The sequence below is a fragment of the Capricornis sumatraensis genome, chromosome 2 (assembly GCF_032405125.1).
Source record: "Capricornis sumatraensis isolate serow.1 chromosome 2, serow.2, whole genome shotgun sequence".
Lineage (NCBI taxonomy): Eukaryota > Metazoa > Chordata > Mammalia > Artiodactyla > Bovidae > Capricornis > Capricornis sumatraensis.
In genome coordinates this window covers 74,408,538-74,433,499 of record NC_091070.1, presented here as the reverse complement: position 1 = coordinate 74,433,499, position 24,962 = coordinate 74,408,538, and the positions used below count along the sequence as shown (strand labels likewise).

General features: G+C 40.4%; 1 pseudogene; it reads right to left on the bottom strand.

Annotated features, from left to right (window-relative positions):
* Positions 1–4,175: 4,175 nt before the first annotated feature.
* LOC138072967 (olfactory receptor 4F3/4F16/4F29-like) lies at positions 4,176–5,113 on the bottom strand (annotated as a pseudogene).
* Positions 5,114–24,962: the final 19,849 nt, after the last annotated feature.

Genomic DNA, 24,962 nt, shown 5'->3' with positions numbered 1-24,962 from the left:
TTGCTGGGTCATAAGGTAGTTCTATTTGCAATTTTTTAAGGAATCTCCACACTGTTCTCCATAGTGGCTGTACTAGTTTGCATTCCCACCAACAGTGTAGGAGGGTTCCCAATCTTAAAAAAGAACCATAGATAACAAGACAAGCTTCATAAAACTATTGAAGAGCATAGAAGAATGCAACTAATGGCTTAAAAACTTAAACATAGACATGATACCATAAAACTCCTAGAAGAAAACACAGGCAAAATATTTTCTGACATATATCATACCAATGTTTTCTTAGGTCAGTCTCCCAAGACAATACAAATAAAAATGAAAATAAACAAAGAAGAGAGTGAAAAAGTTGGCTTAAAACTCAGCATTCAGAAAACTAAGATCGTGGCATCCAGTTCCATCACTAGACAACAAGAAAAAAGTGAGCAACTCAAACCAAAAAATGAACAGAAGACCTAAAGAGACATTTCTCCAAAAAATATCCATAAATGCCCAATAAGCAAATAGTTGGGGAAACAGTGACAGACTTAATTTTGGGGAGCTCCAAAATCACTGCAGATGGTGACTGCAGCCATGAAATTAAAAGAGTGGAAGAAAAGCTATGACCAACCTAGACAGCATATTAAAAAGCAGAGACATTACTTTGCCAACAAAGACCCATCTAGTCAAAGCTATGGTTTCTCCAGTAGTCATGTATGGATGTGAGAGTTGGACTATAAAGAAAGTTGAGCGCCGAAGAATTGATGCTTTTGAACTATGGTGTTGGAGAAGACTCTTAGAGTCCCTTGAAATGCAAGGAGATCAAACCAGTCAATCCTAAAGGAAATCAGTCCTGAATGATCATTGGAAGGACTAAAGCTGAAGCTGAAGCTTCAATACTCTGGCCATCTGATGCGAAGAACTGACTCATTGGAAAAAGACCCCTATGCTGGGAAAGATCAAAGGCAGGAAGAGAAGGGGATGACGGAGAATGAGATGGTTGGGTGGCATCACTGACTCAGTGGACATTAGTTTGAGCAAGCTTCGGGAGTAGGTGATAGACAGGGAAGCCCGGCGTGCTACAGTCCATGGGGTCACAAAGAGTCGGACACAACAGAGCAATTGAACTGAACTGAACTGAAACAAAGGTGCCTAGTCAAATTTACAAGCTTCTGCACAACAAAGGAAATCTTAAACAAAGGAAAAGACAAACTACAGAAAGGGAGGAAATAATTGCAAACAATGCAACCAACAAGGGCTTAATTTCCAAAATATACAAACAGCTCATACAACTAGACAGCAAGAAAAAAATTAACAACCCAAACAAAAAAAAAAAAATAAGCAGAAGACCTAAAGAGACATTTCTCCAAAGAATAAGCACAAATGTCCAATAGGCACATGAAAAGATCTCAGCATCACTAATTATTAGAGAAATGCAAGTCAAAACTACAATAAGGTACTACCTCACATTGCTCAGAATGGCCATCGTTAAAAAGTCTACATGTAACAAATGCTGGACAGAGTATGGAGAAAAGGGAACCCTCCTACACAGTTGGTGGGAATGTAACTTGGTGCAGCCACTGTGGAAAATAGTAGAGTTTTCTTAGAAAACTGAAAATAGAATTATCTTATGATCCAGCAATCCCACTCCTAGGCATATACGCAGACAAAACTATAATTCAACAGGGTGCATGCACTTCTATGTTCATAACAGCACGAGATAGACACGAGTTTGAGCAAGCTCCAGGAGTTGCTAATGGGCAGGGAAGCCTGGCATGCTGCAGTCCATGAGGTCACAAAGAGTCGGACACAACTGAATGACTGAACTGACTGATTCACAATAGCCAAGACAGGTAAACAACCTAAATGTCCATAGACAGAGGCCTGGATAAAAAAATATATATATATATGTGGTACATGTATACAATGGAATACAACTCAGTCATAAAAAAAATAGCAAAGTAGTGCATTTGCAGCAACATATATGCGACTAGAGATTATCACACTAAGTGAAGTAAATCAGAAAGACAAAGAGAAATACCATATGATATCACTTATACGTGAAGTCTAAAACGAACCTGTCTATGAAACAGAAACAAAATCAGGGACATAGAGAATAGACTGGGGGTTGCCAAGGGGGAGGCGGGTGGGAGAGGGCAAGAATGGGAGTTTGGGGTTAGTAGATGTAAACTGGTATGCATAGAATGGGTAAACAACAAGGTCTTACTTGTATAGCACAGGGAACTATATTCAATACCTGTGAAAACTATAATGGAAAAGAATGTGAAAAAGAATGTACATGCATGTATAACTGAATCACTTTGCTGTACAGCAGTAATTAACGCATTATAATTACACCATAGGCACAGTGTGCTCCGTCATGGATGACTCTTTGCAGCCCCATGTACTTCTAGCTCACCAGGCTCCTCTGCCCATGGAATTTTCCAGGCAACAATACTGGAGTGCCATTTCCTACTCCAGGGGATTTTCATGACCCAGGGGTCAAACCTGTGTCTCTCACATCTCCTGCATTAGCAGGTAGATTCTTTACCACTAGCCACACGATACTTCAATTTTTAAAAAATAAATTTAAAAAAGAATGCAATTTGAAGAGAAAAAGTGTAGAATGAAAATTGAACTGTGGCATTTTGAGGTCTCTTTATCTAAGGAATTCAATAATTTAAAATACTCCTTTTAGAAAAAGAACAATTTCTTGACCAATGACTGATGAAAATGGAGCTGGAAAGGAAAGAAATAATCTCTAATAACAAGGAAGAAGTTTGTCAAAACTGAGAAGTGGTTTTAATGTTTTATTTTATTTTATTGAACATGCATGTATATAATGCTATAGGCCAGGAATTGCTTTAAGCACTTTGCAAGTATTAATTTAGTTAATCCTTATCACCTTATAAGTATGAAATGTATGAAAGTATCTTTAGCCATAAGGAACTGCTATTTTTGTAAGTCAATAGCAGTCAAATAGAAATTCCAGATGATTCATTTTACAGATAACAGAATTTAGGGATAAAGAGGTTAAACAATTCATGCATTATTGAAAAATCAAAGCTAAGTTTTGAATTCATACAGTCTGGCTCAGGAGTCTGCACTTGTAACCATGTCACTGAAAAGAAAACAGTTACCTAACTCTGAGGAGGCCTCCTCTGGTGGCTCAGTAGTAAAGAATCTGCCTGCCAATTGGGTTTGATCCCTGGGTCGAGAAGATCCCCTGGAGAAACAAGTGGCAACCCACTCCAATATTCTTGCCTGGAAAATGCAAGATGCCTGGAAAGCTACAGTCCATGGGGTTGCAAAGAGCTGGACATGACTTAAACAACTGAGCACAACAACTCTGAGGAATTATAGGTGACTTCAATATAATTAAGGCAAGGATTAGCACTAACTGGGTCATTGTCTTTGCCCATTACCTGATCTCCATTGTTCAAATCCCCAGATGATACAGGAACAAAGATTTTGGAAAAACGGTAGTAGTTACAAGGCTTAATTCATACTTACTGTGTGCATTAGCTGAAATGCTTATGAAGCCATACCCCAGGGATCCGATTTTAGGCTGATATTGTGATTTTTTTTTAACTCAAAAATAATTCAGAATAACTTTAACTTTTTTATTTTATTGAAGGGCAATATCATATTGAAGGGAAGAGATAGCCAAAAATAACTCTTTAAAATCCCCTTTTTACCTTTCATCTGTTTTTTCACACATTACAGCTGAAACACAACACCATGGATGCTTTACTTACTAGATTACTTACTACACACACATCTCACTACTGAACTTCAAAAAAAAAAACTATCCTGAATAATTTCAAATTTTGTCATATTTCCAAAGCACTGTTCTTCAGATTCTGTATCACAAAATCCAAAACTCTATCTGACAAGTGAGGATCCTCCTCAGAATCCAGAGGGGAAAAGAAATAAAAGAGACCAGTCCAAATTCATTTTTATCGAGGAGACACAAGAAAATGTGGAAATAGTCCTGCGTTAATACTGTTATTCTGTCACATTGCACAAGAAAGAATACCATATCTTTCTTGGTTATGGGCAGAAATCACATTAAGAAAATTCTGGACATTGGTAATTCAACTAGTAAGTAAAGCATCCATGGTACTATGTTTCGTTGATTCATGTCTGTGGTGTCAGCAGGGAATAGTAGGGTTGTTCATCTTTATTGATATCAAAATCACTTAAAACAGCTTCCTGAAACTAAACATCTGACTGAATATCCTCCTCATTGCCACCTTCATCTCTTTGTTCCTCAAACTGTAGATGGCAGGATTCAGAAATGGAGTAATAACTACATCAAAAATAGCAAGGAATTTATCCACTGGTACTGTGGGAAATGGCCACGAATACACAAAAATACATGGGCCGAAAAATAAGACCACCACTGCGATGTGAGCTGATAGTGTAGAGAGGGCCTTGGACAAGTCACCTGAGGAACGTTGCCAAACAGTGACCAAGATGAAGATATAGGACGTAATCAGAATGAAAAATGTTCCCAGGGAGATGAAACCACTATTGGCAGTAACCACAAGCTCCAGTGTGTAAGTATCTGTGCAGGCAAGCCTAATAAATCGAGGAAGATCACAGTAAAACTGTCCACTTTATTGGGGCCACAGAATGGTAGATTTATGACAAATAGAATCTGGATGAGTGAGTGGATGATCCCAATGGTCCAGGCAGCAACCAAGAGTGAAATACAAGTTCTGAAGTTCATGATGAGCAGGTAATGGAGAGGCCTACATATAGCGACATAACGGTCAAAGGCCATGGCAATGAGCAGAACCATCTCGGTTCCTCCAATAACATGAACGAAGAACATCTGAGCAATGCATCCTTGGAAAGAGATTACTTTTCTCTCTTTGAAAAGATCAGATATCATCTTGGGAGCTGTAATGGAGGAAACCCACATGTCAATAAAGGAGAGGTTGGCTAGCAGGAAGTACATAGGGGAGCGTAAATGGGAGTCAGAGGTCACTGTGAGAACAATGAGGAGGTTTCCTAAAATACTTGTTACATACAACACAGAGAAAATTAGAAAGAGGACAAGTTGCATCTCCAAAGAACTGGTGAGGCCCACCAACACAATCTCAGACACCACCGAATGATTTCCTCCCCCCATGGTCTCAGTCACTTTGGGCTCCAAATTTGCCTGAAAAAATAGGAAAAATAAGAAATTTGGATTACTGGCCATATTACTCAGGGTTCCAATGGAGAAGCAGAACCACCAGGAGGTAATATACCAAAAGATTTGTGACAGTGACTTGATCTTACTGACCGTGCAGAAGCTGATTCAGCAGTCTCTACCAGTCTATTGTCCTTGCATCTAATGCTGTAGTTTGAAGTCCACAGGACAGGCAATGAGGAAAGGAAGATGGATATAAAATGGGGAAGAGCAAAAATGAACCGGAACCCACAATCAAGAACTAAAGACTGCACAAACAACAAATGCTGGATGGAGTGTGGAGAAAAGGGAACTCTCCTACACTGTTTGTGCAGCCACTATGGAAAGCTTTGTGGAGGTTCCTTAGAAAACTAAAAATAGAGTGATCATATGATCCAGCAACCTCACTCCTGGGTGTATATCTGTAGAAAACTAATTCAAAAAGATACATGCACCACAGTCCTCATAGAAGTGTTATTTATGATGGCCAAAACATTGTGTATACGCATGCACGCAACTGGATATTACTCAAATAAAAACCTGCCTCATGTGTCTTGAAATGTTCATTTTTCACAGCCCAGTTTAAATGCCCCTCATGAAACCTCCCCAGTTCTCCTAGCTAGAAAAGAAATCTTCTTCCCTTCATTTCCGGCAGCACTTTGTATTTATCATAGCACCTTTCACCCTTTGGTGTAGTTACATGTGCGTGACCTATTTCCTCTGTTTACAAGCACTAAAAGGTGGAGATTTCTGTATTTTCATCTCCATCATGATAGTTCCTTGGACAGTTTCAGAGGGCAGAACAGTCAGTTCTAGAAAATCAGTATGTGCTTGTTGAATTAATTTTAATTAATTCCTTTGCAATTTCAACTTAATTGTTTAATGTAAGATCATTTAGAAGATGAAAATAAAGGAAACATACAAAGAGAAGAAATTGAAAGATGGTGAGGGATAGGAAGAAAAAAAAGCTTTAATGATAAATAAAGGAAACAAGAAAATTAAGCAAAAGAGTAAGAAATAGAGAAAAACAGAATGATGAAAGAATCATGTAGAATAGAAAGAGGAAAGAAAAAGGAATGCTATAGAAACTTCCCTCAAATTCTGAGACTAGAGACTCACAGGCCTAAATGGAAAAACACAGAAAAGGAATTTAAAATTAGCTTACATCTTGGATGTTCCAAAGAGCCCTAACCACATGCCCAGTGAAAGATTTTAGATGGAAAAACTAATATCACTAAGAATGGGTCTGAATTTTCCTTCTCAGAAAATATTTGACAGAAAACCTCATGGATAGAGATAGCAGATCCTCAATTTGAAACTAAAGTTTTCCCTATTCTTCTACTTCTTTCCTAAAGCAATATTTTCCTAAAAAATATTCCACACTTCCTTACCTTCCACCACTCACCTATTACTGTTCCAAGTGCACAGTGATGCAATATAACTTGCTATTTCTGAGTTTTTCTCCCAGTGCCAGGCTGTGAGCTCATGGGAGAGTGAAATGGTTTCTTTTTCTCTCTACTCCCAGCTCCCCAGACAATGCTGGAAACATAACAGAAGCTTAAGAAATGTTTTTTGTTGAATGAAAAAAATGGATGTGCAGATAACCCAGATATCAAGTTTCTCTAATATTTCAGGAAGACTGGGGTTCGATTCAAAAAATTAGAATATTCAATCTCAGCAGTCACTTTAAAATTTTTCTCATCAGTCATTTATTATAATAACTGATTAAATGGTCAGTGTAGAAGGAAAAAGCATGCAATCCCTGCTTCTTTGGCAAATACAGCCTAATTGCATACTTTTATTTGCCTGGTCTATGTAGAAGCGGTCTTGAGCAACCAGGGCCAATGCTGCTACCAACTCTGGAATGTATGTTTATCACCAAACTAATCTGAATCAAGAGCTAAACATAAACATCCCATATGTATCCTGTGTGCCTCCAAATCATGCCTGACTCTCTCACATCATAGTTCTTATCCTTGAACTTGAGTAGAGTGGAGGAACTCAATGAATCAATGCTATCTGATGTTACATTAAACACTGATCAAGAGTTGTAGGATTAACCAACCTAAGAACAATAAATTTTTCTTCTCACTTCAAGTTTAAAAAAATATATATCATTTTTGTCCAGGCACCTTCTTTGTCCCCATTTAAAGACCAAGGTAGTCTCCCTGCCAAGTATTTTTTCATGCCTGGCAACACTGACTCAACTACTGTTCCCAACTCTTTCTCTTCTGGATGTTTTCTTCCACACCACAACTAAATCACAGTTTGAAATCTCTAGTGATGATTTAGTTACCAGGAAATATCTTAGTTGACAAAACATAGCAATCTAAATGAATTTGTTCTGCTGATTCTTCTCACCCACCTAATCTCTGTTGCTGCTGCTGCTAAGTTGCTTCAGTCGTGTCCAACTCTGTGCGACCCCTTAGATGGCAGCCCACCAGGCTCCCCCGTCCCTGGGATTCTCCAGGCAAGAACACTGGAGTGGGTTGCCATTTCCTTCTTCAATGCATAAAAGTGAAAAGTGAAAATGAAGTCGGTCAGTGGTGTCCTGATCTCTAGCAGACCTAAAATAGCTGCATCTTCAGAAAAATCACATCTGGCATATGGAACTATTGAAATTTCCCCAAAGTAGAAAAGAGGTAGCTAATTAATAATACAAAGGCTAGTAAAAAGTGGTACCAAATAGAACATGGAAGGCCAATATGACTTTAATCTGTGTGGAGAATGGTCTCAGAGAATAAGACTGATTTTCCCAGAGCAACAGGAGGAGGCAGTTAATGAGTCACCTAGGGGAAGAGATCCCTCATGAATATACAGGTTTTATCAGATTATTTTCCTAACCCAGGACTTGAGGTGAAGGTAAGTCCTAAAATTTATGAAAATATTGGGCCATCTCTGGCAGATTCTAGTGGTTAAGAATTCCTGCTTTCACTGGAGAGGGCATGGGGTCGATCTCTGGTCAGGGAACTAAGATCCCATCCCACATGTTGCATGCAGATTCCCCGCCCCCTACCCCACCAAAAATTATGAAAATATCTTTTAAGTAGTTTTTAGTGAAAACCATTTTTATTCTCACGTATGCATATATTATTATAAGACAGTCACAAACACACACAATTTATTTCCTAGATACATGCATTTGGGGAAGTTGAAAAAAGAAAACACAGAAAACTACTGGAACTCATCAATGAATTTGGTAAAGTTACAAGATACAATACTAGAACACAGAAATCTCTTACATTTCTATACACAAGCAATGAAAAATCCGGAAGAGAGATTAAGGAAACAATCCCATTTATCATTGCATCTAAAAGAATAAAATACCTTGTAATAAATCTACCTGAGGGCTTCTCTGGTGTCTCAGATGGTAAAGAATCCACCTGAAATGCAAGAGTCCAAGGTTTGATCCCTGGGTTGGGAAGATTCCCTGGAGAAGGAGATGGCAACCCACTCCAGTTTTCTTGCCTGGAGAATTCCATGGGCAGAGGAGCCTGACGGGCTACAGTTCATGGGCTCGCAAAGGGTCGTACACAACTGAGCAACTAACACTTTCACACTTTCAAGGAAGCAAAAGACTTGTACTCAGAAAACTATAAGATGATAAAAGAAATCAAAGATGACACAAACAGATGTAGAAATATACCATGTTCTTGGATTGGAAGAATCAACATTATGAAAAAATAATTGCAGTACCCAAAACAATCTCTAGATCCAGCACATCCCTATCAAATTATCAAGGGTATTTTTCACAGAATTAGAACAAAAAAACTCTACATTTTTTATGGAAACACAAAAGAACCAAATAGTGAAAGAAATCTTGAGAAAGAAGAATGGAGCTAGAGAAATCTGGGCCCCTGACTTCAGACAAAGCTACAGTAATCCAAACAGTATGATACTGGCACAAAAGCAGAAATACAAACCAGTGAAACAGGATAAAAAGCCCAGAGATTAACCCATGCATCTATAGCCACCTACTCTATGACAAAGGAGGCAAGAATATACAATGGAGAAAAGACAATCTCTATAACAAGTGGTGCTGGGCAGACTGGACAGCTACATGTAAAAGAATGAAATTAGAACACTCCCGAACACTCTACACAAAAATCAACTCATGGAGACTTCCCTGGTTGTCCAGTGGATGAGAATCTGCCTTGCAGTACAGGGGACAAGGGTTTGGTGTCTGGTCGGGAAACTAAGATCCCAAATGCTTTGGGCAACTAATCCCATGAGCCTCAACTAGAGAGTCTGTGCATCACAACTAGGACCTGAGGCAATTAAATAAATACACAAAAAAAATTTTAATTTTTTAAATAATAAAATTTTAAAAATGAACACAAAGTGGGTTAAAGATCTAAATGCCAGATACTATAAAACTCTTAAAGGAAAATGTAGACAGAAGAAGACTCTTTGACATAGATCAGAGCAAGATCTTTTTCAATCCACTTCCTAGAGTAATGAAAATAAAAACAAAAATAAACAAATGGGACCTAATTAAATGTAAAAGCTTTTGCACAGCAAAGGAAACCATAAACAAAACAAAAAGATAACCCTCAGAATTGAAGAAAATATTTGCAAATGAAGAAAAACAAGATACTATTTGTGAAAATATACAAACAACTCCTGCAACTCCATAGCCAAAAAAAAAAAAAAAAAATGCAGTCAATAAATGGGTGGAAGAACTAAATAGGCATTTCTGCAAAAAAACTATACAGAGGGCCAACAAATACATGAAAAGATGCTCAATATCACTTATTATTAGAGAAATGCAAATATTTCTGAAAGTCCATCAACAGAGGTATGGATAAAAAAGATAAGGTACATATATACAATGGAATATTAATCAGCCACAAAAAGGGGTGAAACTGAGTCATTTGTAGTGAACCTAGAGTCTGTCATACAGAGTGAAGCAAGTCAGGAAGAGAAGAACAGGTATCCTATGTCAACACACTTATACGGAATGTAGAAAAATCTATGGTACTGATGATTCTATTTGCAGAGCAGGAACAGAGACACAGACCTAGAGGACAAACTTGCGGACATGATGAGGGGAAGGAGAGGGTGCAGCAAAGAGAGTTGTGTAGCACCAACATATACACACCGCCATGTGCAAAATCGACAGGTGGTGGGAAGCTGTGGTGTAGCCCAGGGAGCTCGGTCCAGTGCTCTGTGATGACTAAAAGAGGGTGAGAGTGAGGTGTGGTGGGAGAGAGACTCGAGAGGGAGGGGAAACATGTATACTTAGAGCTGATTCCTGTTGTTGTACAGCAGAAACTAACACATTGTAAAGCAATTATACTACAATCTAAAATATGTATATCTATTTTGGGGTGGGAAGAGATGTTATTTTGGCTAACTTCTGCATTTCAAATCAAAGGAAAATTGCTTAAACTGAACATTTAATAAACATTCATTTAAAAAAAACAGTAAAGTGCATAATATCAATATTTTAAAATAGAATGTATTACCAAATTAAGGTTTATGCTATGTAAAAATAACAATGTCAATAACATGAGGCACCAATTTTTTTAAAAAAAAGAAACAAAATTGGGCCATTTGTAAAGACGTGGATGGACCTAGAGACTGTCATACAGAGTGAAGCCTGGAAGAGAAAACAAATACTGTATATTAATGCATATATGTGGAATCTGAAAAATTACTATTGTTCAGTTCAGTTCAGTCACTCAGTCGTGTCCGACTCTTTGCGATCCCATGAATTGCAGCACGCCAGGCATCCCTGTCCATCACCAACTCCCGGAGTTCACTCAAACTCATGTCCATAGAGTTGGTGATGCCATTCAGCCATCTCATCCTCTGCCGTCCCCTTCTCCTCCTGCCCCCAATCCCTCCCAGGATCAGAGTCTTTTACAATGAGTCAACTCTTCGCATGAGGTAGCCAAAGTTTTGGAGTTTCAGCTTTAGCATCAGTCCTTCCAAAGAACACCCAGGACTGATCTCCTTTAGAATGGACTGGTTGGATCTCCTTGCAGTCCAAGGGACTCTCAAGAGTCTTCTCCAACACCATAGTTCAAAAGCATCAATTCTTCAGTGCTCAGCTTTCTTCACAGCCCAACTCTCACATCCATACATGACTACTGGAAAAACCATAGCCTTGACTAAATGAACATTTGTTGGCAAAGTATTGTCTCTACTTTTGAATATGCCATCTTAGGTTGGTCATAACTTTTCTTCCAAGGAGTAAGTGTCTTTTAATTTCATGGCTGCAGTCATCATCTGCAGAGATTTGGGAGCCCAAGAAAATAAAGTCTGACACTGTTTCCACTGTTTCCCCATCTATTTCCCATGAAGTGATCTTCGTTTTCTGAATGTTAAGCTTTAAGCCAACTTTTTCATCCTCCTCTTTCACTTTTATCAAGAGGCTTTTTACTTCTTCTTCACTTTCTGCCATAAGGGTGGTGTCATCTGCATATGTGAGGTTAGTGATATTTCTCCCGGCAATCTTGATTCCAGCTTGTGCTTCTTCCAGCCCAGCGTTTCTCATGATGTACTCTGCATAGAAGTTAAATAAGCAGGGTGACAATATACAGCCTTGACGTACTCCTTTTCCTATTTGGAACCAATCTGTTGTTCCATGTCCAGTTCTAACTGTTGCTTCTTGACCTGCATATATATATAGGTTTCTCAAGAGGCAGGTCAGGTGGTCTGGTATTCCCATCTCTTTCAGAATTTTCCACAGTTTATTGTGATCCACACAGTCAAAGGATTTGGAATAGTCAATAAAGCAGAAATAGATGTCTTTCTGCAACTCTCTAGCTTTTTCTATGACCCAGAGGATGTTGGCAATTTAATCTCTGGTTCCTCTGCCTTTTCTAAAACCAGCTTGAACATCAGGGAGTTCACGGTTCACGTATTGCTGAAGCCTGGCTTGGAGAATTTTGAGCATTACTTTACTAGCATGTGAGATGAGTGCAATTGTGCGGTAGTTTGAGCATTCTCTGGCATTGCCTTTCTTCGGGACTGGAATGAAAACTGACCTTTTCCAGTCCTGTGGCCACTGCTGAGTTTTCCAAATTTGCTGGCATCTTGAGTGCAGCACTTTCACAGCATCATCTTCCAGGATTTGAAATAGCTCAACTGGAATGCCATCACCTCCACTAGCTTTGTTCATAGTGATGCTTTCCAAGGCCCACTTGACTTCACATTCCAGGATGTCTGGCTCTAGGTGAGTGATCCCACCATCGTGATTATCTTGGTCATGAAGATCTTTTTTTTGTACAGTTCTTCTGTATTTTGTCACCTCTTCTTAATAGCTTCTGTCCATTATCAAGCCCATCTTTGCATGAAATGTTTCCTTGGTATCTCTAATTTTCTTGAAGAGATATCTAGTCTTTCCCATTCGGTTGTTTTCCTCTATTTCTTTGCACTGATCGCTGAAGAAGGCTTTCTTATCTCTCCTTGCTATTCTTTGGAACTCTGCATTCAGATGCTTATATATTTCCTTTTCTCCTTTGCTTTTAGCTTCTCTTCTTTTCACAGCTATTTGTAAGGCCTCCCCAGATAACCATTTTGCTTTTTAGCATTTCTTTTCCATGGGAATGGTCTTGATCCCTGTCTCCTGTACAATGTCACGAACCTCCATCCATAGTTCATCAGGCACTCTAATCTATCAGATCTAGGCCCTTAAATCTATTTCTCACTTATTTGATTTAGGTCATACCTGAATGGTCTAGTGGTTTTCCCTACTTTCTTCAATTTAAGTCTGAATTTGGCAATAAGGAGTTCATGATCTGAGCCACAGTCAGCTCCCAGTCTTGTTTTTGCTGACTGTATAGAGCTTCTCCATCTTTGGCTGCAAAGAATATAATCAATCTGATTTCAGTGTTGACCATCTGGTGATGTCCATGTGTAGAGTCTTCTCTTGTGTTGTTGGAAGAGGGTGTTTGCTATGGCCAGTGTGTTCTCTTGGCAAAACTCTATTAGCCTTTGCCCTGCTTCATTCCGTATTCCAAAGCCAGATTTGCCTGTTACCCCAAGTAGGAAGTCAAGAAAAATTAGTATAGATGATCTTACTTATAGAATTAGACAGCAGAAATAGTGACACAGACAGAGAACAAATGTATGGATACCAAGGAGGGGGTGGGATGAATTGGGAGATTGGAATTGACATATATACACTACTGATACTATATATGGAATAGGTAACTGAGTAGAACCTTTTGTATAGCCCAGAGAACTCTATTCAATGCTCTATGGTGACCTAAATGGGAAGCTAATCTACTCTAGAAAGTCCCTAGGGTAAATAGGGACTTCCAGGACAGTCCAGTAGTTAAGACTCTGCACTTCTAATGCAGGGAGCGTGAGTTCAGCCCCTGGTCAGAAAACTAAGATCCCACATGCCACATTGCACAGCCAAAAAAAAAATTTTTAATTAAAACATCAGAGCTGGAAAAGTAAATATGGTTATTTTAGAGACATACATTTATATTTAGCCAAAAAATATTTGTAGCAGGTATGACTCTTGGTCCACAAGTTCAGGGATAGAAGAAATACTGTGTTGCCTTATTTTCTTTCAATCATCTGAAATCTGACTTTGAGCCCCATTCTGCCAGGCTGCTGGAGAAATGCCATTCCATCCACTATTTGGATTCCCAGTTCCCAAGCTGTGCCAAGATCCTGTGTCCCTTCAGTGCTGAAGCATGAGAGAGTTTCTCGGTCATCTACCTAGATTGCTGTAGAAGCCCTTTGTACCAATAGACTGTGGTCCCTTCTGGTTCAGCATCTCACCTCTATCGTGCACAATTTGAGCAGTGGAGTCAGAAGCAAAGCTATGAGTCCCAATGCCTGGGACTCTAATAAGCACAAATCCTAGTGACTCTTATCCTTTTCCAGGTTTCCTGGTATCTTTTGCTTTTCTCTCTCTGTTCATTTATTCTTCTCTTTCTTACCCCTTCAGGACTTAAACTGAATGAAAGTTATGCTCTATCAAAATCAGAAAAGATTTATTGACATCAAAATTTGTATTTATAGTCTACAATAAATATCTGAAGCAAGGAATTTCTAAAAGGCCCTGGCTGTGCACTTGGATTGGAAGATCAGAAATAAATACATGGCACAATGCAAGTGAATATTTCCAAAAATTATCCTACCACACATTAAAAACCCAATGTAATAGCTTTTCTAATTTAAAAGACTTGGCTCTAAATAGCTTTTGACTATTTCAAAAAATAAAAGATACTTTCAACAACTCCATCTTCTATGGACATTCAAAAAACACTATGACCCTGGGATAAAACTAGCAGGATTCATCCCTAAATTACAAAAAAAGTAATGTTGTCTTGGAAATATGAAAACACATATTTTTATTTTACAAGTGCTATAGTGACTGTCTTAGTTCAGACAAAGTGGAAACCAGCTGATATAAAAGAAGTTACTGGTGAATATATGAATAATCACTTCAAATCTCTGGGAAGTAATGACTTGAAATTTTGAAGTGACTGGATTTTTGAAGTATTATTTTGGAGCAGAGGTCAGCAAACTATGGCACATGGCCGAAAGCCAACCTGCTATATGATATATATATAACCCTTTCTGCATTTTTAAGTTTGAAGGGGAAAAATATCAAAGACCAATATTGCATGCCATGTGAAATGATATGAAATTCAAGTATCATTGTCCATAAAAACTTTATTGGAACATAAAAAAAATCTATTATGATATGTAATTCAAGTATCATTGTCCATAAATAAAAGTTTATTGGAACATGAAAAAGATCTATTTTTTATTTTATTTTTATTTTACTTTTATTATCATAGATCAGGTGACTTAAGCAACAAACATTTCTCACAGATCTGGAGTCCAGAACTCCAGCAGCAGTACACCAGCAGATTTGGTGTCTGGTGAGAACCTACTTTCTGGTTGACAGATGTCCTTCTTCTTTCTATGTCCTCACATGGGGAAAGAAGAGGAGTGCTCTCTAGAGTCTCTTTAATAAGGTTACCACTCCCATTCATGAAGGTTTCACCTTCAGGACTTAACCACCTTCCCGAAGGTCCCACCTCCTAATACCATCACATTGGTGATCACATGGAGTGGGAGGGATTCAACAGATGAATCAGGGAAAGTGAAGTAGCTCAGTCATGTCCAACTCTTTGCAACCCCATGGACTGTAGCCTACCAGGCTTCTCTGTCCATCCATGGGATTTTCCAGGCAAGAGTACTGGAGTGGCTTGCCATTTCCTTCTCCAGGGGGATCTTCCTGACCCAGGGATCAAACCCTGGTCTCCCACATTGCAGGCAGATGCTTTTACCCTCTGAGCCACCAGGGAAATCTGGAAGGGGGGATACAAACCTGCAGTCCATAACAGCAACAATTACAAATTGAAAAATAATAGCTCATTTTCCAAATAATTTTAGAGTCCACTAAGATCAGCTTTATTGACTATGCCAAAGCCTTTGACTGTGTGGATCACAATAAACTGTGGAAAATTCTGAAAGAGATGGGAATACCAGACCACCTGACCTGCCTCCTGAGAAACCTGTATGCAGATCAGGAAGCAACAGTTAGAATTGGACATGGAACAACAAACTGGTTCCAAATAGGAAAAGGAGTACGTCAAGGCTGTATATTGTCACCCTGCTTATTTAACTTCTATGCAGAGTACATCATGAGAAACGCTGGGCTGAAAGAAGCACAAGCTGGAATCAAGATTGCTAGAAGAAATATCAATAACCTCAGATATGCAGATGACACCACCCTTATGGCAGAAAGTGAAGAGGAACTAAAAAGCCTCTTGATGAAAGTGAAAGAGGAGAGTGAAAAAGTTGGCTTAAAGCTCAACACTCAGAAAACAAAGATCATGGCATCTGGTCCCATCACTTCATGGGAAATAGATGGGGAAACAGTGGAAACATTGACAGACTTTATTTTGGGGGGGTTCCAAAATCACTGCAGATGGTGATTGCAGCCATGAAATTAAAAGATGCTTACTCCTTGAAAGGAAAGTTATGACCAACCCAGATAGCATATTAAAAAGCATAGATATTACTTTGCCAACAAAGGCCCGTCTAGTCAAGGCTACGGTTTTTCCAGTGGTCATGTATGGATGTGAGAGTTGGACTGTGAAGACAGCTGAGCGCCAGGGAATTGATCCTTTTGAACTGTGGTGTTGGAGAAGACTCTTGAGAGTCCCTTGGACTGCAAGGAGATCCAACCAGTCCATCCTAAAGGAGATCAGTCCTGGGTGTTCATTGGAAGGACTGATGCTGACTGAGGCTGAAACCCTAATACTTTGGCCACCTCATGCGAAGAGTTGACTCATTGGAAAAGACACCGATGCTGGGAGGGACTGAGGGCAGGAGGAGAAGGGGACGGCAGAGGATGAGATGGCTGGATGGCATCACCGACTCGATGCACACGAGTTTGGGTGAACTCCGGGAGTTGGTAACGGACAGGGAGGCCTGGTGTGCTGTGATTCATGGGGTCGCCAAGAGTCGGACACGACTGAGCGACTGAACTGAACTGAACTGAAGATCAGCTTATGAAACCCTCACAATAACTTCATGAGATAAATTCCATAACTCTCCTCCTTTATCTATGAGGAACCTGAGTCACAGAGAAGTTAAGCAATTTGCCTTATGTTACATATCTGGTGACGCCTAGGTGCCAAGTCTGTCCACCAGCCCCACCTAGTGGTGCTGCTCCAAATAGCAGCGCCCAGATGTAAACCCAGAGTGAACATCAGTGCTAGGCAAACAGCAGGAGGTTGTTGATGATGATGATTATGTTATTTAACAAAGCAATCAAAAGACATAGACTCTTTCTCCAGGCACGGGTGCTCACTATTTCACCAACTGCTCCATTCTGTGTTTGCTCTAATGTTAGAAAACTCCTGCTATGAAGAGATATAAGTACCTGCCGCCCGGCATCGGATCTGCTCTCTGAAGCTGCACAGGGTAAGTTTGCTCTTAACACATACCCTTAAATCCTTAAATGCAGATTTCATATGTTGAAATCCCTATGTGATGTTATTTAGATATGAAGCCTTTGGGGTTGATTAGGTCACGATGGTGGAGCTCTAATAAATGAGTCTAGTGCCCTTATAAGAAAAGACCAGAGAACTTTCTTACTGCCTTTCCACCATATGAGGATACAATGAGAAGCCAGGTATCTGCAACCCAGAAGAGGGTCCTCACCTGAACTCAGCAGTGCTGGCACCCTGGACTTGACTTCCAGCCCCAAGAACTGCAAGAAATGAATTTCTATTGTTCAGAAGTCACCCAGTCTATGGTTTTGTTCTAACAGTCTGAACAAAGAGTTCAGTTCAGTTGCTCAGTAGTGTCCGACTCTTTGCAACCCCATAGACTGCAGCACACCAGGCCTCCCTGTCCATCACCAACTCCCAGAGTTTACTCAAACTCATGTCCATTGAGTCGGTGATGCCATCCAACCATGCCATCCTTTGTCGTCCCCTTCTCCTTCCACATTCAATCTTTCCCAGCATCAGAGTCCTTTCAAATGAGTCACTTCACATCAGGTGGCCAAAATATGGGATCAGCTTCAACATCAGTCCTTCCAATGAATATTCAGGTCTGATTTCCTTTAGGATGGACTGGTTGGATCTCCTTGCAGTCCAAGGGACTCTTAAGAGTCTTCTCCAACACCACAGTTCAGAAGCATCAATTCTTTGGTGCTCAGCTTTGTTTATAGTCCAGCTCTCAAATCAGACATGACTACTGGAAAAATCATAACTTTAACTAGATGGACCTTTGTTGTCTCTGCTTTTTAATATGCTGTCTACGTTGGTCATAACTTTCCTTCCAAGGAGCAAGAGTCTTTTAATTTCATGGCTGCAATCACCATCTGCAGTGATTTTGGAGCCCCCCAAAAAAAAATCTGTCACTATTTTCATTGTTTCCCCATCTATTTGCCATGAAATGATGGGACCAGATCAGATGCCATGGGACCAGATGCCACAATCTTAGTTTTCTGAATGTTGAGCTTTAAGCCAACTTTTTCACTCTCCTCTTTCGCTTTCATCAAGAGGCTCTTTAGTTCTTCTTCACTTTCTGCCATAAGGGTGGTGTCATCTGTATATCTGAGGTTATTGATATTTCTGCTGGCAATCTTGATTCCAGCTTGTGCTTCATCCAGTCCAGCATTTCTCATGATGTACTCTGCATATGTTAAATAAGCAGGGTGAAAATATACAGCCTTTTGCAATGGGACATTGCAAAAATTGACTAGTTCCTTAGTAGAACTGCAGCAGATATTGATTTTGATAGAGTGTGTCTGCCACCTACTGTAATTTTTGTGAATGACCAGCCAGCAAAGTTTTTTATCTTGCAATAAAACCTCAATAAAACTGTTCTAAGAACTAAGAGAAGAGCTCAAAAGAGTACTGCTAGGGCTTGAGATGACCCAAGAATTAGGGCTCTTTTCTACCTTGTGATCAATAAAGATCGAGATAAGAAATAAGGTGGTTGAAGGCCAGGCTTCACTTTTGATATTGATAAGCTGGTGTCAGCCCAGGTACAGAAGTATGAGAGCTACATGTTCTGAATACTGAACCCCAAATTAGATCCACTGCTAAGAGTTCAAACAGTGCTAAACCACCACAGACCTTCCCAAGTGTTAGCCTGTTCCTAAAAAACTTAGTGCCTATAGGAACTGAGAGGAGTGAATACTGACTGAGGTAATGTCCACCTTCTCTGTCTACAAATCTGTTATGATACAACATTCCCACTGCCACAGCGCTGGGTAAACATATATCCATCCATGAGGAAGGAAATGTCAGGAAGCAAGAAGGATTGGCCTTCCTCCCTCCTATTCTACCACACCCCTTCCCCCCCAAAAAAAAAGGTCAGGAAATTGTAAATTGTTAAGAATGAGTAAGCTACATAAACAGGAAAAGAAGGAAAGACAGAGAACCAAATAAAATGGATTTTTTTTTAACCAACATAGAAAACTAGTGATGATAGAATGCTCATTCTTTTTGTTGTGATGATTAAATTACCTTATTCATAAAAAGTTCTTAGCAGATGCCTATTTCCATCCTTGAAGAGAGAAAAGTGTTTTTAAGATTTGTGTGTGTGTGTGTGTGGATCATTTTTAAAGTCTTTATTGAATTTGTTACAACACTACATCTGTTCTATGTTTTGGCATTTTGGCCATGAGGCACATGAGATCTTGGCTCCCTGACCAAAGATCGAATCTGTACCTCCTGCATTGGAAGGTGAAGTCATAATCACTGGACCACCAGGGAAGTCCTGGGGAATGCATCTTTTAAAGAGTAGAATAAGCCATGTCTCTTTCCCTCCATTAGTCTCCGATTCTGCTCAGAGTAAAACCTAAGACTATAAGAAGACCTACAAGGCGCTGTGTGATCTGAACTCTCAGGATGCCCCCACAACATCTCCCATCACTCCACTCCTTGCCCATCCGCCAGTATACCAACCAGGCCCCTCCTCAGAGCCCTTTCTCTCTTTGGAATGCCTTTCTCCTAGACAGTTTCATCTTTCACTCCATGTTCTCAAATATTACCAACTCAGTGAGTCTTGGTGGTTACAGCCCAATCACCATCAGTCCTCACTCTTTGCGACCCCGTGGACTGTAGCCTACCAGGCTCCTCCGTCCATGAGATTTTCCAAGCAATAGTACTGGAGTGGATTGCCATTTCCTTCTCCAGGGGATCTTCCCAATCCAGGGATTGAACCCGGGTCTCCTGCATTGTAGACAGACACTTTACCGTCTGAGCCACCAGGGAAGTCCTCTAGCCTCAAACTTACTTCAATTTTCTCTTTAGCACTTAGCTTCATCTGACGCTAGGTATTTTTTAAGGGTTGTTTTGTTTGTGTCTCTTGTTATACACTTGCACATGTACACACAAACACACACAGAGGTTTTATTTGTTTGTTTTGCTTATTAAACTGCTTCACTAATTTCAAGGCAATGCCAAGGAATGCTCAAACTACCACACAATAGCACTCATCTCACATGCTAGTAAAGTAATGCTCAAAATTCTCCAAGCCAGGCTTCAGCAATACATGAACCATGAACTACCTCATGTTCAAGTTGGTTTTAGAAAAGGCAGAGGAACCAGAGATCAAATTGCCAACATCCGCTGGATTATCGAAAAAGTAAGAGAGTTCCAGAAAAACATCTATTTCTGCTTCATTGACTATGCCAAAGCCTTTGACTGTGTGGATCACAATAAACTATGGGAAATTCTTCAAGAGATGGGAATAGCAGACCACCTGACCTGCCTCTTGAGAAATCTGTATGCAGGTCAGGAAGCAACAGTTAGAACTGGACATGAAACAACAGACTGCTTCCAAATCGGGAAAGTAGTACATCAAGGCTGTATATTGTCACCGTGCTTATTTAACTTATATGCAGAGTATATCAAGAGAAACCCTGGCCTGGATGAAACACAAGCTGGAATCAAGATTGCCAGGAGAAATATCAGTAACCTCAGATATGCAGATGACACCACCCTTACGGCAGAAAGTGAAGAACTAAAGAGCCTCTTGATGAAAGTGAAAGAGGAGACTTAAAAAGTTGGCTTAAACCTCAACATTCAGAACACAAAGATCATGGCATCTGGTCCCATCACTTCATGGGAAATAGATGGGGAAAGAGTGGAAACAGTGGCAGACTTTGTTTTGGGGGGGCTCCAAAATCACTGCAGGTGGTGACTGCAGCCATGAAATTAAAACACGCTTACTCCTTGGAAGAAAAGTTATGACCAACCTAGACAGCATATTAAAAAGCAGAGACACGACGGTCATGAGTTTGAGTGAACTCCAGGTGTTAGTGATGGACAGGGAGGCCTGGCGTGCTGCGATTCATGGGGTCACAAAGAGTTGACACGACTGAGCAACTGAACTGAACTGGACTGAACTGAATATTCTCCCTATTCTGCCTCTCTAGCTTGGACTTTATTTCCTTTGGGAGTGGTGAATTCTTAATCTACGATTTTGGAAAAATGTCCTATCAAACAATGAATTTAGGCATAATTTCATTAGAGAAGCTCCTAACTGATGTTTTGTCCGTCTTACAAGAATCACTCTAGTAGGCTTGTGCCAGTTTGATTGGATTAAAGGTACATGATTATGCCACAGACACTGTACATGAAGGAATCTGTGTTTTGACTGGTGATAAATTGATAATCACCTCGCTGGTTAAGCCAGTCCACAGAGAGGCCTTTAATAGTGTGAAACTTCAATAAACTCGGCTGTCAATGCAAAAAAATAAAATAAAATAAAAAATAAAAAGCAGAGACATTACTTTGCCAACAAAGGTCCGTCTAGTCAAGGCTACTGTTTTCCAATAGTTATGTATGGATGTGAGAGTTGGACTATAAAAAAGGCTGAGTGCCAAAGAATTGATGCTTTTGAACTGTGGTGTTGGAGAAGACTCTTGATAGTCCTTGGACTTCAAGGAGATTGAACCAGTTAATCCTAAAGGAGATCAGTCCTGGGTGTTCATTGGAAGGACTGATGTTGAAGCTGAAACTCCAATACTTTGGCCACCTGATGCGAAGAGCTGACCCATTTGAAAAGACCTGGATGCTGGGAAAGATTGAAGGCTGGAGGAGATGGGGACAACAAGGGATGAGATGGTTGGATGACATCACCAATTCAATGGACATGAGTTTGAATAAACTCTGGGAGTTGGTGATGGACAGGGAGGCCTGGCATGCTGTGGTCCTGGCATGCTGCAAAGAGTCAGACACAACTGAGCAACTGAACTGAACTCTAATTTCATACTATGAAAAGAATATTTTTTCCTGTAACTGATGGACAGAAAGTTTAACACTGAGACACAACAATAATCAGTTAAAAACTAGTAAGTAGAAACACCAAAAGTTTTACAGAAAAGGATCAGTTCAGTTCAGCTGCTCAGTTGTGTCAAACTCTTTGTGACCCCATGGACTGCAGCATGCCAGGCCTCCCAATCCATCACCAACTGCCGGAGCTTATTCAAACTCATGTCCATTGAGTTGGTGATGCCATCCAACCATATTATCCTCTGTGGTCCCCTTCTCCTCCTGCCTTCAGGTGGCCAAAATATTGGCGTTTCAGCTTCAGCATCAGTCCTTCCAATGAACATTCAGGACTGATCTCCTTTACGATTGACTGGTTCGATCTCCTTGCAGTCCAAGGGACTCTCAAAAGTCTCCAACACCACAGTTCAAAAGCATCAATTCTTCAGCACTCAGCTTTCTTTATAGTCCAACTCTCACATCCATACATGACTATGGGAAAAACCATAGCTTTGACTAGGCAGACCTTTGTTGACAAAGTAACGTTCCTGCTTTTTAATATGCTGTCTAGGTTGGTCATAACTTTTCTTCCAAGGAGTAAGCGTCTTTTAATTTCATGGCTGGAGGCAGCCCTAAGATGGTGGAGGAATAGGACAGGGAGACCACTTTCTCCCCCAGAAATTCATGAAAAGATCATTTTAACGCTGAGCAAATACCACAGAACAACTTCTGAACGCTGGCAGAGGACACCAGGCACCCAGAAAGGCAGCCCATTGTCTTCAAAAGGAGGTAGGACAAAATATAAAAGATAAAAATAGAGACAAAAGAGTTAGGGACAGAGAACTGTCCCAGGAAGGGAGTCTTAAAAGCGGTTTCCAAACACCAGGAGACCCTCTCACCGGCGGGTCTGTGGGGAGTTTTGGAATCTCAGAGGGCAACATAACTGGGAGGAAAAAATTAATAAATAAAACCCACAGATTACGGGTCCAACTACAACTCCTAATGGAGAAGTAGCCCAGACGCTCGCCTCCTCCACCAGCAAGCAGGGGCTGAAGAGAGAGGTGGGGGCTGCATTTTTAGGGTAAGGACTGGGCCTGAATCCCCTGAGGCAATCTGAGGGAGCTAACATGAGATAGCAATCCAAACCGTGGGATAGCCAGAGAGGGGAAAAAAAGAGAGAGAGAGAAATTTCCCGCAGAAAGCCCTAACCTAGCCTTAGGTTAGGAGATACTCCTCATCCAAGGTAAGGAGCAGCTGCTGCACTTTGCTGGAGCAGCCATGAAGAGATACCCCACGCCCAAGGTAAGAGAAACCCAAGCAAGATGGTAGGTGTTGCAAGAGGGAATCAGAGGGCAGACACACTGAAACCATAATCACAGAAAACTAGTCAATCTAATCACACTAGGACCACAGCCTTGTCTAATTCAATGAAACTAAGCCATGCCCGTGGGGCAACCCAAGACGGGTGGGTCATGGTGGAGAGGTCTGACAGAATGTGGTCCACTGGAGAAGAAATGGCAAACCACTTCAGTATTCTTGCCTTGTGAACCCCATGAACAGTATGAAAAGGCAAAATGATAGGATACTGAAAGAGGAACTCAATAGGTCAGTACGTGCCCAATATGCTACTGGAGATCAGTGGAGAAATAACTCCAGAAAGAATGATGGGATGAAGCCAAGCAAAAACAATACCCAGCTGTGGATGTGACGTGATAGAAGCAAGGTCCGATGCTGTAAAGAGCAATATTACATAGGAACCTGGAATGTCAGGTCCATGAATCAAGGCAAATTGGAACTGGTCAAACAGGAGATGGCAAGAGTGAACGTCGACATTCTAGGAATCAGCGAACTAAAATGGACTGGAATGGGTGAATTTAACTCAGATGACCATTATATCTACTACTGTGGGCAGGAATCCCTGAGAAGAAATGGAGTAGCCATCATGGTCAACAAAAGAGTCCAAAATGGACTTGGATGCAATCTCAAAAACGACAGAATGACTCTGTTCGTCTCCAAGGCAAACCATTCAATATATCAGTTATCCAAGTCTATGCCCCAACCAGTAATGCTGAAGAAGCTGAAGTTGAACGGTCCTATGAAGACCTACAAGACCTTTTAGAACTAACACCCAAAAAAGATGTCCTTTTCATTACTGGGGACTGGAATGCAAAAGTAGGAAGTCAAGAAACATGTGAGGTAACAGGCAAATTTGGCCTTGAAATGCGGAATGAAGCTGGGCAAAGGCTAATAGAGTTTTGCCAAGAAAATGCACTGGCCATAGCAAACACCCTCTTCCAACAACACAAGAGAAGACTCTACACATGGACATCACCAGATGGTCAACACTGAAATCAGATTGATTATATCCTTTGCAGCCAAAGATGGAGAAGCTCTATACAGTCAACAAAAACAAGACCACGAGTGGACTGTGGCTCAGATCATGAACTCCTTATTGCCAAATTCAGACTCAAATGAAGAAAGTAGGGAAAACCGCTAGACCATTCAGGTATGACCTAAATCAAATTCCTTATGATTATACAGTGGAAGTGAGAAATAGATTTAAGGGCCTAGATCTGATAGATAGAGTGCCTGATGAACGATGGATGGAGGTTCGTGACATTGTACAGAAGACAAGGATCAAGACCCTCCCCATGGAAAAGAAATGCAAAAAAGCAAAATGGCTGTCTGGGGAGGCCTTACAAATAGCTGTGAAAAGAAGAGAGGCGAAAAGCAAAGGAGAAAAGGATAGATATAAGCATCTGAATGCAGAATTCCAGAGAATAGCAAGAAGAGATAAGAAAGCCTTCTTCAGTGATCAATGCAAAGAAATAGAGAAAAAGAACAGAATGGGAAAGACTAGAGATCTCTTCAAGAAAATTAGAGTTACCAAGGGACCATTTCATGCAAAGATGGGCTCAATAAAGGACAGAAATGGTCTGAACCTAACAGAAGCAGAAGATATTAAGAAGAGGTGGCAAGAATACACAGAAGGACTGTACAAAAAAGATCTTCATGACCAGATAATCATGATGGTGTGATCACTCATCTAGAGTCAGACATCCTGGAATGTGAAGTCAAGTGGG